The 13,995-nt window shown below is 37.7% G+C and overlaps 1 long non-coding RNA gene across 17 annotated transcripts in view; it reads left to right on the plus strand.

Moving 5' to 3' along the window:
• The window catches only part of LOC107309719 (uncharacterized), a 268,792-nt gene that overhangs the window by 120,795 nt on the left and 134,002 nt on the right, over positions 1–13,995 (plus strand). The gene's annotated exons all lie outside the window — the stretch shown is intronic.

A 13,995-nucleotide genomic window follows, 5' to 3' on the forward strand; every position in this document is an offset into this window, starting at 1 on the left:
AGGCAACAGCATAAACAAGTCACTGGACAGTGGGGAATCAACAGAGAAGAATGCTGGTACAAATGTCCCTGACATGGATGAAAATCTGCCTGGAGCATGAATATTGTTAAATGTTGAGAGTTCACTTGTGTTATCCTGAATGATAGGTTACCAACCAGTTTTCAATAGTTCTGCTTCTCACTGAATTTTGTACTGAGAGTTAGTAGCAGAAGTATGTCAACACATCCCATAACCACCTATTCAGTAAAATAACGTTCTTGTGTCTGCATAGCACTGGAAAAAAAATAGCATTGTGTTTCAAAACATAACTTTAGTCCAGGTTTTCTGAAGAAATCCTTAATGTTTGTCCTCAGAAAAGAGCTCTATAGCTCCCTGAGTGAAAATACAACAGATATGCCTTTCCAGAATAATCACACATTAAATGAAGTCAATTTGTCTGGAAAAAATAAAAATAAAAATAAAAAAAAAATAAAAAATAAATATATATATATATATGTGTGTGTGCAGTCTTATTTTGCTTAGTACAATTCTGTATTGAACATGCAGATATGTCCAGACTGTGATAGTAAGTTTCAGTGACTCAGGGTATTTCTGCTGTGAGTTGATTCTTCCCTTCCAAGGGAAGTCATCTGCAGCGTTTCAGAAGAAACTGAATGTCACATCTAACCAGTAGATGCAAAGAGCTAGGCTTTTCCTGAAGCATCATTATATTGTAAGCCCAAGGATAAGATTGTGAGAACTGAGAAGTCTGTATGGCAGACAACCCAGTTTTTTGTTTCCTCCTGTGATTTGGCATAGCCAACATAGAGGCATGAGAAGGAGCATTCTGTTCTATCAGTGCTGTAAGTGAAATAATAGAGGATTACTGTACTGCTCATTTGGGCAGTAGGGACTTTAACCACTTCTCTCTCCCTGACTAAAAATACTGGAAATGTTTACCACATTTTAAGATTTACTAGAACATCAGTGACGTTCTATCACAGCTTTCCCATTTATAACTAAAAAGATAAAGACTTGGTACTGAAATATGAATCTGACAGTGTACAAATCTGCCTCCAGCTGAACCATTTCCATTTCCTTAGATTCCTTTAACATGAAAGTCTTTCCTTCTCTGCACACACAATGGCATCCAATTTTCATCTCACTGGGTGCTGACACTGCATTCCTGTCTGTCTACTGAGTTATTGTCTGGATTAATGTTCATTAATTATGTTGGTTCAATGAGGCTGTACTTGGTAAACAGCTTCTCGAGGACATTAACCATTTTCCTGTGAGTGGTGTTTAGCATCCTGAACATTAAAGTGTAAAATGATGAGTATAATCCTAATCCAACAAATGCTGTTCTTTCACAGGGTATTTTAGGGCAGAGGGGATGGATAAGAGGAAGTAAAGAAAGGGAGGAAGAAACTGTGGAATTGGTTTTCCATTAGTAGCGGGGGCTGCCCATTCATCGTGCTGTATGGCCAATGCTGGCAAGCCCACAATATGTGGTGTTGCTCATGTGCTGATAAAGGCAAGCGTACCACACCAACATTTTCCTGCTGCAGTTCAGAACTCTAAGATATGTTTCTTAATGTTATTCGTCTTAATTTGCATAATCAGTTTTTCTGAAAATGATTCAGACATTAAGATGCATCTGAACAGGCCTCTTTCCTGCCTGCAAAGGTAAATCCCTCTGGTGAGCTGAGCATTATAAATTTAAATCCAGGATGTGGGCTTGGTTGATGTACTGTACTTACTGAGACAGGTACAAATGATTAGGAAGAAAAACTTGCTCTAAATCGCTCTGTGCTCCTATACCCAAAGGGTTTTGCTTTAAAGAAGATTACTAATGTTTTAAGACTATCTTAAGGTAATATGTAAGTAATTAAGGAACCAAGAGCAGAGGAAAGTTTTTGAGCACAAACGTTGCTCAACAGTAATCTTTTTAATGAATGAAGGGTCATGAGGATGATGAAAGTTCACAGAAACTGAATTAATTCTTTCTCAAACAGAAGATAATTCTGCAGGTAGCACTTGTCAGTATGAGTATGACATAAAAGTCAACATGACAGTAGAAGTTAACTTAGTAGCAGCTGGAATCCATAGATCTGTATACCTGCAGATAGTTTAAAGGCTGTTAGGGGTATGTTACCTATGCTGATAATGGAGAACTTCTGCCTAGGTCTGGCCTGGTTGACAGTATCCAACCAACTATCAGGGCTCTATTAGCATACAATAATATTTCTCTTTTTTTTTCTGTCTCTGTAAAAAAAACCACAAAACACAACACCCATAAAACAAAAGAACACAACAATTCCATTCTGAATGCTTCACTTTTATTTTTTTTTTCCAAATACATCTCTTTTTAAAGGGAGTTACTGCTGGGAAACTGCAGCTCATGCTCTTTTACAAGAATTAGTACTTCAGTCTGTTTGAAAAAGCTGATTTATTCATTGATCCTGTGCCACCTTCCATGTACTAATTGTCATAACTGTAAAGTGTACTATATAGTAAGCCAGTGCTTTGAGGTGCATTCAAGGATTCCATCTTGTACCTACTTATGTTTGACTCTTCACTGTGCTAAAATCCCTTTGTCAATAGGTAGCCTACAGAAACGTTTTGTCACACAAAGAAGGACTTTCTGAATAGGGCACCTCACCATTCCTTCCTTCATACACAAGTTCTGAGTAAGAAGTTTAGATAGCAAAAAAGCACTCAGCTTCCTCTGAAGAAGAAAGTACTACTTCAGCTAGCAGTCTCCACTTACTTACAGTATTGTTTATATACAGTATGTATGGCAAACAACATCGTATTTGAACTGTGTCCTATGGAACGCTGCACATTGTATTGTGTAACCTTTAATTGTGTTTTGGTTTTAGGAAAAAATACTAACATTTTTCACCTCAAGTGTAAAAGAGATGCTCAGCAGAATGAAAGCTAGCCTGACTTAACTTGTGGATTCATGTTAATTAGGCTTTAAGGAAACATGACAAGTAGGGTCTCAATCCCAGGTAATGCTTCCGAGGTCTGTAGGCCTTTTGGAAGAGAAGCAGCTTCTGGAGAATGGGAGTCTTCTTACCAAAGAGTTGGCACTGGGAAAAGCCCAACTTTGTGAATTAGTCTGAATATATATATATATTTTATTATATATATATATATTGTTTTTATGGACAAAGTTTTGCAGTACCTTTGGTATCCCTGGGATTTTGAAAAGGAAGTGCTCTTGTTCCATAAGCTTACACATCCATTATGCTTCTGACTGAGAGAGTGAAGTCTTATGTTGTTGTGTATTTTCTTAGTTTTCAGTAAAAATTTTTGTTTATTACAGCTCAAAATACCTTCCTTTCACATTCTCATATCTCTTGGGATATTGGTGAATGGAGTGTGTAGAAAAATGACATGACAGTTAAACAGATTTCTTTGTTTAAACCTGGAAGTAATGCTTCAGGTGAAACTTTTAAGTCCCTCTTCAGCAACTTTCCTTTGTAATCAAGTGCCCCCTTAACAGATTGAAGGCTTTTGTTTGTGCATCCCCCGGCATGTTATTTCTACTGACTGCTGATTCACAGTATTAAATGACATATGTGGCCTGTGTAAGTTTTCATTAACAGTAAAATGTGTATGTGTTTTCATGTTAACCACTGAATCTCTCAAGGAGCTGTGAGCTCAATTACTTTTTTTTTATTAAGTTTGTTTTATTGGTAACAAAAGATTAAACTTTTTCTTCAGGGTATCTTTCTTTCTTTAGATTACTTCTTGATATTACTTCTTGATATGTTTTGATTTGTTTTGGTTTGATTAACAAAGTCAGAACATACATCAAAAGGGTTGTGATGGATTACTATCCCGAGAAGCTCAGTGGCAGAAGGAACCTAAGCTACAATTATTTTTCTGCAACTAATGTTCTCAGTTGTCTTTTTTAATTCCACTTGTGAGCTCATCATGACAGGAACTTATTATCCATGTGTTAATCTTCCGAAGAAGTAATGTTTACATAGCTAGGATGTTTCATGGTTTAGGCAAATGATGCTAAGGATCTTTTTGCAGCTATAATTTGACATATGACAAATCTTCATAGTTTCTGTTTGAAGTGGCGAAAGTTATGTTGCTTTTGTGGGCATATCCCTTAACCCACACACAGTTCTGCCCAAGTAGCAACTTCAGTAACTTCAGTTTCCTTTGCCAATAGCATTCTTTTGTCCAATGTGTGCAAAACAAAGCCATTTATAAACTGAATGTAACCAAACAAAAAATTAATGAACACCAGTTGCTAATGATGCTGTTGCATAGTTGCAAATTATTCTGCTTACAACCCATTCCACTGATATTCCGCAAGGCAGATCCCATTCAGTCAGACTATCAGGATAAGAGTCTATCTGATGATCTTATCTCCTCAAAACACTGTGGAGGAAAGGTTTAAGTAATGATGAGGCTGGAGGCTTGCTTCCACAGGGATTCCTTTGAGAAGGAAGCATTCATTACTTTTTGCCTTGAATAGAACTTCAGTAATGAACACTAATCTTCAGTAGCTGCGTGAGTGCCTGCACAGGGCAAGCACTGAAAGATAACTGCATCCATGGCTGAAGCAGATGGAACCTTTTACAGCACTGGCTGAGGCAATGTGGGAGCTGGGGGGTAATACTGCTTTCTCAAGTCCTGAACGAAGAAAAGCACTCTTCCTTTGCTTCTGTGGAAGAGGGAGCATTGTGCTCCCTCTCATTCTACACTCCAACTGGCAAAGGGCTGCTTAGCAGTGCAGAAGCTTTGGTTTATTTGACACAGAAGAAGCTTTCTTTCTGTTCATCAATAATGTTTTATCTTAGCTGGGAACAAGAAGTGCTTCACTTATTGAGGCTGTTTGGCAGTAACATAAAGGCATCCAGTGTTTAGCAGGTCCTCTGAATGTACGTTGCTTGGAAAGAAAATTGAGCTGCTTCATGTGTAAACATCTGGCTTAGTCCCTTAATGCACAGATAGCTGCGAAACATTCACTGCATTATGGGCATACTCAAAACTTCATCCTCTGATCTATCTCTTTGCAGAACTCAAATAATTCAAATTCTTGGGAATTGAATTGCTTTTCTTTAGCTATGACACTCAAAGAGTTCCACTGTGCATGTTCCACAAGTTGGGCTTGTACTAAGTTTTGTTCTATTGTTTCTACTTAGTATTGTGTCAGATATTGTTAACGACACTAAGAATGGTGAGTAACATCTCTTCTGATTCCTAGCTCTAGTCCCAAGGTCATTGGAGAATACTTTTTGGCAAGGTCCCAGAAGCATTTACTCTATGTGGGCCATGATCTAAAAGAGCTCAACTTATCATCTAAGCAGAAAAATAGAAATCATGATGAGATGTATAGACATGTGTATTTTGTTTTCATGTGTAGAAAGACAAATCCACATAGTGGTACTGTTTGTTTTGGTCAGCCCAGGCAATAAGATTGTTTGTGCATATGCTACTCTGTACCTTCAAGTACCACACCACATCCTTATTTCTAACTTGCAGAGATATGGAGCTGAGGGATAGATTATTTGTTAAATAAAGAATTGATTGGATGGTCACAGCCAAGAGTTTGTGATCAGTTGTACATGTCCAGGTGGAGGCTGGTGGTGAGTATTGTCCCGTAGGAGCCCATCATGGGACCAGTGCTCTTCAACATCTATCAGCAACATAGACAGTAGGATCAAGTTGTTCTTGTTTGGATTTCCAGCCAAATCTTGCCTGCTATTTTCCAGCTTCTTAAGCCACACTTAAAAATACTCCAAGGCTTTTCTCTTCCTCCTTAGCATAACTGGTATGACATTTTATTTTGGAAAAAACGAGAGATTAAGTGGCATTTCCTTGAATTTGATAGTTCTAAAATAGTAGATGTTTTCTTGGAAGGAACGATAGGATGTTTGACAGAAATTGGTAAATCTAGTGACCTTTGATTAAAGCTCACAGCTGTGTGATAATATAGACAAAGACAACTTTGAAGACAGATTCAGAAGCCAGGAATTTAGAAACCATTTTCAACATTTCAGCCTACACGGATTACTAAATAAAGGATTTCAACAACTGAGGCAATGTTTTTGTTTGTAGAAGTGGGCGCTTAGTACAGTCAAATGATGAATTAAGGACAGCCGGAATATATCAGAATATACTTTCCCACACAGCCAGTACGATTGAGCATTAATACGTTTTCATCCCTTTGTAATTATTTTCTCTTTGCAGCTATTTCCAGATTGTTACCATCTGTAATTGTGACACTTTTACAAGAAAACTGATTTAGTCAATTCAGCTTTTGTGATTTTTATTATTGTTGTCATTGTTTCAAGTCCAGAACCTTCTAACTTGGCTTGATTCTGCAGACCTCTTTTATATTGCACAACCAACAACCAGCTTTTTTATTATTATTATTATTTAGTCAGAAACCTGGCCTTTTTTTTTATTATTATTATTTGTTTGCTCTTATAACTTTTGATAGAGACTCCCTGACAGACAGTGTTCAAGTAAGTGCTCTGTTGACATTTCAGTAAAGAGATGAGCAGTTTTGCAAATTAAAGAGATTGTGGACTATTGGAGGCAGACCTTTAATTGCTGTTTCTGAAAGTTGTACACTGGACAGTGAGAGAAATAGCTTTATTGTAAACATGTATTGTATGAATGAGACAGGCTTCGGGCTGATTAAAATGAATTCTTTCAGGACAAAGGTAGTTTGAGAAACTTGTCCTTTGAAAATCCAATCCTGTGGTGCCGTTTTCCTCCTGTGAGATACTGAAGTGTGTTTCTCCCATAAAAGTCAAGGGAATTGAATTCTATTAGCACTTTCGGGAGCTCTCGATAGAAATTATCATGGTATGGGAATTATTTTTTGTTTTAAACAACCCAAATCACATCACTCAAAATGGACCTGTCTTCAGCTAACTTTTCTGTGCTGTGTTTCACTGAAAGCTACATTAGAAACAAATTTTTGGGGGAATAATTTTCAAAATAACTTGAAAGTCCTAATTCACAGAAAACAGCAGGGGTTGCATTCTTGTTTAGTGAAGGCTAAAAGAAGACTGCCTCTGCTGAAATAAAAAAGTCAGTGATTTTGACAATTGCTTCAAAGTGATGTGGACATTTTAAATGAAATGATGGGAAGAAGTTTTCTGAAAGATGAAAAAAAAAAATAGTGACAATTCTCCAGTGATGCTGGTTCAGTGACAAAAATGTTGTGGGGACTCTTTTAATGGTAAAAGTGCTGCATGTGTGGGGAGAGAAAAACAACTTTGTGACACAGAGCAGAATTGTGTGATGGCTTTGCTTGCTGATGCGTGGAACATAGTGCCTTTAAATAAATATGCTTACATATCTGATAATAGAATCATGGAATCGCTTGGGTTGGAAGCAGACTTAAAGATCATTCAGTTCCACTTCCCTGCTGTTGCCAGCCATCAGATCAGGCTTCCAGAAGCCCATCCAACCTGGCTTTGAGCGCCTCTAAAGGCAGAGGCATCCACAGCTTCTCTGTACAGTCTGTTTCAGTGCATGTGTTGCCTGGATTTAGATACAGATTGTCCAGTTGTCTTCCAAATCTGTTTAAGCCCCTTCCCAGAGAATTAGCTCACGTGTGATCTCTGGATTGCAGCAAATGCCTGGCTGTTGTGAACTTCTAGATTTCCCCTTGACTTCTTTGTCCTGCTATAGGACACCTAGCATGGGATCTTCAGTGCATAGAAATAACATCAAAGTAAGATTCTCCATCAAATGGAGATCTGCAGTGTGGCAGACAGCTTGCTCTGTTCTGCCTCATAGCTAAGACTGATCTTTGTGCTCTCTGCTGTACCATGGTTTTCTTGCATGGTACTTAACCCTCGCAGGCCAGATCTTGTTGTGCATTCCAGCACTGTACACTCTGCATGGATAAATAAGCCTATCAAGATATTTCTGAATTCTCATTTTCCCTTCAGAGCTTTCCTGTACAAGCTGGTGTCTGTTAGGGGAGGTAATGGTTGATTGACCCTTATTCCAGCAGCAAGGTGTGAGCACCAAAAGCTTTTCAGCCTCTGAAATCAGCAATCTGACAGCTAAAGCAATACAAGATGTTCTCTTACATAAAGTTATGACATAGCAGATGTCATCTGCTATGATGACAGGTAGGTGATGTATTTTATGCATTGCCTATTATGTGTTATCCTTCTGCTAAATAGGCTTCCATGTGGAAGAGTGTGTTATTTTTGTTCTTCTGCACTATCCAAAGTAGTGATTTTACTGGCAGATGAACAGAAGATGCATATGTTTAATCAGACCTTAGATTTGTAGTGGCTGCACATGTGAAAGCCAAGTGTAAAAGCAAATGGTGAAGTAATTTACACAGAAAAACATCCTCAGCAGTTTCAGTGATGAAACAATTGCTGTGTGCTAAAACCCATTAAAAAAATGAGGAGCATACACGTGTCATGATGAAAAAGGAAACAGGAAGGAAGTGGTCTAGCAAGTAATTTGCTCAGAAACAAGTGAAAGAAAGAGTTGTTCAGCTACCATGAAGCAGCAGGTATCTGGCAAAAAGAGTAGGATTCATGTAAAGTTAGTGGAAGTTGCTGTCTTGTTGACTTCGGAGGGAAGGAAGATCAGCCTCAAGATCAGGCAATTAATGTTGGCACCAAAAATGGTTTGAATGATGAGCCTTCCTGTAAGTGATGAATATGAAATGGCTTGCTAATGATTAATGCATATATCATATTAATAAATCATATTAATTGTTCTCTTCCTCTTCCCCTTGCATTCTGTTTCTCCCTCTGTATAACAAGGATCTGAAAACAGAAAGAGGTCTAAGAAGAGATTATTATTATTGGGTCTAGGTAATATTTAAGGGGATTAAAGCCAAGACCTTACTTTGCCTGTAAAACTATCAATCTGAATTTGATGGATGTTTGAGAATACTGTTGCCTTTGTATCTTCCATTTGTTATGTGATACTGAGTTATTCACAGTCTTTAATTGTCATTGCTATGGCTATGACTCATACGTTTTGAGGGAGTATGGCATGAGTGTAAATACAAAATACTGAACTTTAAAAAAAATCTAAGAACACAAACACATTTTCCAGTTTTTTTTTCTGAAACTGGAGAAGGATATAGGCTCACAGAAGAAGCTGTAAGAAGTAAAAAAGGTACATATGGGGAGGTAATGTAAAACATAACGTGATGTGGTTTAGGGCAGTGAGTACTTGGAGTCAGAGCAGAGTGATGAGATTTGAAAGGAGTCTGAAAGTTTGTCATTTCTACCCTTGAAAATGATTCTCTTTTATTAATTGTTATCAAAAAGCCCAAAAGACGAGCTGTTGGTTACTTTTCACTAGATTGTTAGAATCTTTACTATTTAAAAGTGAGGAGTGATGCTGATTTTAATCAGAAAACATTCCAGAGTATTGCAGAATATGAACACAGTCTTGCAAGCTGTTCCTCGTGAAATTTCACGTGAAGTTAATAATACTCACAATATTAAGGGCTGCTAATCTGAGCAGGATATCACAGGATTAAGTTATTCAGTCCACCTGTAACATTCACCTGCTTGTTTTTAGCTTAGTATATGACTCTTCAGTGGCCATTTCCCAACTGCCCCTGAATCGAAGATGTAAAATTTGTTAAATTTTGTATTGAAATTGCATTGAAATGGAATTTGGATTTGAATTTTAAAAAAGAGGGAAGCAGAGTTAGAAGGTTTGATTTGGAATGTACTTCTACTGTGTTTTTGACTCGTTTATAGAGTAGAATGTTTTAGAGCAACCTGAAGTCCAGATCACATGGTAGATTTTATTTTTTTCATCTCCTGCATGGAATCCCCAGCAACTGTTAATTAAAACAATAAAGAGTTAAGAAGCATTTTAAGGACATAGTTAACGGTGAAGCAGACAAAGGTAAGCAAACTTCTAGGCCACACTAAGGGGATCATTAAGAGAAGACCTAGATTTGGAGCTTCAAATGGAAAAATTTCAAAGGCTGTTCAGAATTTTGTGGCTAAACAATGTCTGAACTGTCTGCCCGATGTCCTTCAAGCCCTTATCCCTCACTAGGAGTCTCCTGTTCAAGGACCAGTGATGCCTAATTCTGATTAATCTTTGGCATTTGAGGAAATAGCAACAGAAGATGGCACGAATACATCCTTGCTGGAGTAAAGTCCTATTTTGGTCACAGTAATGAAGCATTATTGGACTTTTTATAACACTGTTTTCCCCAGCACCATCTCCATATAACGTGTTAACTACTGAATCGCTTACCTAATATAGTACTCAACACAGGCATGTCCATGTAGCCAAGTTTCTGATAATGTCTTCAGGCTAATGAAGTGGGATTTCTTTTGGTCAGCAATGATAATTATGTCCTCAGCAAACTGATGAGTTTATTGATACTGTGATGAAAACAACCTCTCTGTCATCCAGAATGAGAAATACAGAATTTATGAGAAGAGTTTTTAACCATCCTTTTGTGTGTGTGTGTGTGTGTTAACTTGAAGTTAACTTTCAAATTCTCAGAGTTGTTTTAAATTATATCTTATTTATTAATATCTAATTATTTTGTGTTTCATTTTTTATGTTCTTGTTATTATCAAAATAGACATTGCTGTGTGCTGAGCTGAGCACCCTGAATTATTTGTTGTGTATAAATAATACTGTAAAGAACCTACTTTTTGCTGTTTGCAGGTCAAACACGTTTTCTGTGACTGTTACTGTCAGTTTTCAACATTAGGTGCAGCTATTTTAGTCTATGGATTCATGACAGGTTCATTTCAGCTAGGCAGTGTTTGTGATCTACAGTGAATTTTCTAGTTCACATGAAGATTTTTTTCTGATTTATTTTATTCTTTTTTTTTAAGAAAAAGAACAGTAGTTAAAATTGGTGAAACCATTGGGAGCTAAAAGGATGTTGCAAATGACCTGACAATTGTCTGCATATAATGAATAATGCAACTTGGTGAATAATAGCAAAGCTAACTTATTAAACGACTTAATACTGAATTGCTTAGTTCACTGTCAGGCCAGCTATACTTAATTTATCCAGCTAGTACAGGACGCAGGCTGGTTCTCCTATTCTTATTTCTCATCATCTTCTTTTTTTGTGATTGGACTTGATGATGATTAAGGTCTTTTCCAGTCTGAGCAATTCTATGATTCTGTGATTCTTCTCTTTGGTTGTGCGTTGGTCTGACTCCAGTTCTCCACAAAGAGATGTAAATGGTGAGAGAGCTTTGCAGTTGTGAAACAAATATGGACAGCCTCCATACTGGGTAGTGTATTTATGCTGCTCTAGAGCAGTAATGGCAGTAGAGATTGGCTGTAATTGTCCTGATTTCACAATAATATCCCAGAGCTCATTTAAGTAGAATGGTTTATGTGTAATGTTAATGTAAAAGAATATAAATAAATATTTCAGGTGTTTTTGGTTTATTAGGTACTACTTTGTACTGCCTAAGGAGGTGGTGTAGCACAAGGATGACCCATTAGGTTCTATTTGACCCACCAATTAACACTTGAAGATTTGGAAGAATTTGAAGAGTTCTACTTGGCAACTACCCACAAGACTGCAATTTGAGAAAGCTTCTTGACAAGAAAAACGTAAGCAGTGGTTATATGAGAAGTGCCTGTCATGAAAAATCTTTGAAATTTTGGCTTGGTGGTCAGAAGAGAAACCCGTTTCCTTTGAGTTTAGCAACTCTGTCATGAATTATCTCAGTTTGTTTAACACAGTTTTCAAAGGTGTGTTTTTTGTTAAAACTGTGTATGTAAGTGCTACAATTTTCGTGACAGCTTGGATAACAAGTGATGAACACAGTGAATAAGCTGCACCAAAGAGGGCCAGGAATTATCTGTTCTAGTAATGTCATTTCATTTTCATACTGCATTACTTGGCACTACAACTTTGTAACATTTTATAGCTTGTTTTTTCTCTCCACCTTTCCTCTCCAAACCCCACCCACTCCCACCCTCCAAAAAAAGAAAAAGGGTCAGGTTGCCTTCTGATGCTTGCACTTCTGTTGCATTTCTGTATTCCTCTTGGTACAGTCTAAAGGAATAAGAGGACTCAAGTTTGGGATTTATGATCAAGTTACAAGGTTTCTCAAGTTTGTTTCTTGACAAGGCATCATCTTTTGGCTATTTGCAAAAGGTCTGCCTTTTCTAAGGAAAAAAAAAAAAAAAAAAAAAAAAGAAGAAGAAGAAATTGTCATTTCTTGGCAAGTTATTTGTTTTCCAGTGAAAGCTGTTGCATTTACTGTAAATGACCATTCAGAACTTTGAGCACAGCAAGAATAATGTGTCTGTTTGGCTAGAAGACGTGAGCTTAGGGATTATCTACCTCTTCTTGTACAAAGAGATCTGTTAACAAGCCAGCACATTACTCAGATGCTGGCAGCAGATAAACTGCAATTTAGAATGATGTCTAACTTATCAAACTGATGGATATTTTTTAATATACTAGGTAACCACACCTTATTGTAAATAAAAGTCTGTTTTACTGGGTTCTGAAGGCTTAGTTCTTTAAATACAGACTGTTCTAAAATTATGACAACCACAATGTTTTCCTTAGACACAAATTAAAATCTCTTGCAGGGTCCCTGTGTTATTGCTAAAAAAACCGCTATTTGTAGAAAGGAAAAACTCTGTTTTTTTGTTTTAACATTAGTGAACTAAAATATAATTGTTTTTTCTTGCAAATGGATGAAGTTTGGAGGTCAGGCTTTTAACACAATAAAGTATGGTCTTAGCTTAACTTCACTATTTCTTTTATTGCATGTGTGTTGGGTGTAGGGATTGTCTCAGAAAACTGAAGAGACTTTCCATAGTTCAACTGATTTTTCTCCTCTTTATTTTTGTTTGCTTGTATGAAGGGTGAAACTTCACTGGAAATTTATGCTTTTACATTCCAGGTCTCATCTGTTCATTCTGAGCTGTTCTGAAGCCTCTGTAAGAGTTTAACAAGCTGCTTGAATAACTGCAATTGTTTATTTAGGCAAATCACAGAGCACTAGTAGCTTGTACAGCTTGGTATATATTTCAGAAGTAGGCTCTTCACTTGATTCATATCCACAGTTGCACATCAGCATAACTCTTCTGTGTGGCTGTCCCTGGTGATTGGGAGAATGATGGAAGAGAAGTCTGTAGGAATTATAACTGTTGTCTTTTGGAATTTGGGGAAAAATTGTGTTAATTTGAGTGAGCTTTCCTCATTTTTGCTGTTTTTAATAATAAGTATCATATTGCACATACACTGCTTAGCTCAGCGGCACGTGCATGCCTGCATTTAGAATGTAGGATATGAGAAGATTTTCCTTTTGTTGGGAATCATGTTAGGGGCAGAAGGGTCTTGGAAGGTCCTCACAAAAGCTAATGGTCTTTGACCACAGTTCTTCTGCTCCAGTTCTGAATATGGCCATATGTAGAGATTTAGCTGAGTGTGTTTTCAATTACGTCTTTATCAATAAAGTAATGGGATCAAATACACTCTTGGCAAGTTTGCTGATGACACCAAGCAGAGTGTTGTCATTGATATGACAGAAGAAATGCCATCCAGAGGGACAAGGACAGGCTTGAAAGGTGGATCCAAGGGAACTTAATGAAGTTCAACAAGGCCATTTGTCAGATGTTGCACTTGGATCAAGGTAATCCCAGTTGTGTCTGAACTGGGAGAACTCACTGAGAGGAGGCCTGTGGAGAAGGACTTGGTGATTCTGGTTAATGAAAAGCTTGATATGAGCCAGCAGTGAGTGCTTACAGCCCAGAAAGCCAACAGTATCCTAGAGCTGCATGAAAAGAGGGGTGGCCAGTAGAGCAAGAGACATGAATTGTCCCTGTCTGCTCTGCCCTAGTGAGACCTCCTTGCCTGGAGCCCCCAGAGCAAGAAAGATGTAGAGCAGTCAGAGTGAGTCCAGAGGAGGGCCACAAAGATGATCAGAGGGCTGGAGCAGCTGTCCTGTGAAGAAAAGCTGAGGAACCTGGGCTTGTTCATCATGGAGAAGAGGAGGCTCCAAGGAGACCTCACAGGTGGGAGAC

The sequence above is a fragment of the Coturnix japonica genome, chromosome 2, assembly GCF_054131305.1.
Source record: "Coturnix japonica strain WE chromosome 2, WE-NBRP24, whole genome shotgun sequence".
NCBI lineage: Eukaryota > Metazoa > Chordata > Aves > Galliformes > Phasianidae > Coturnix > Coturnix japonica.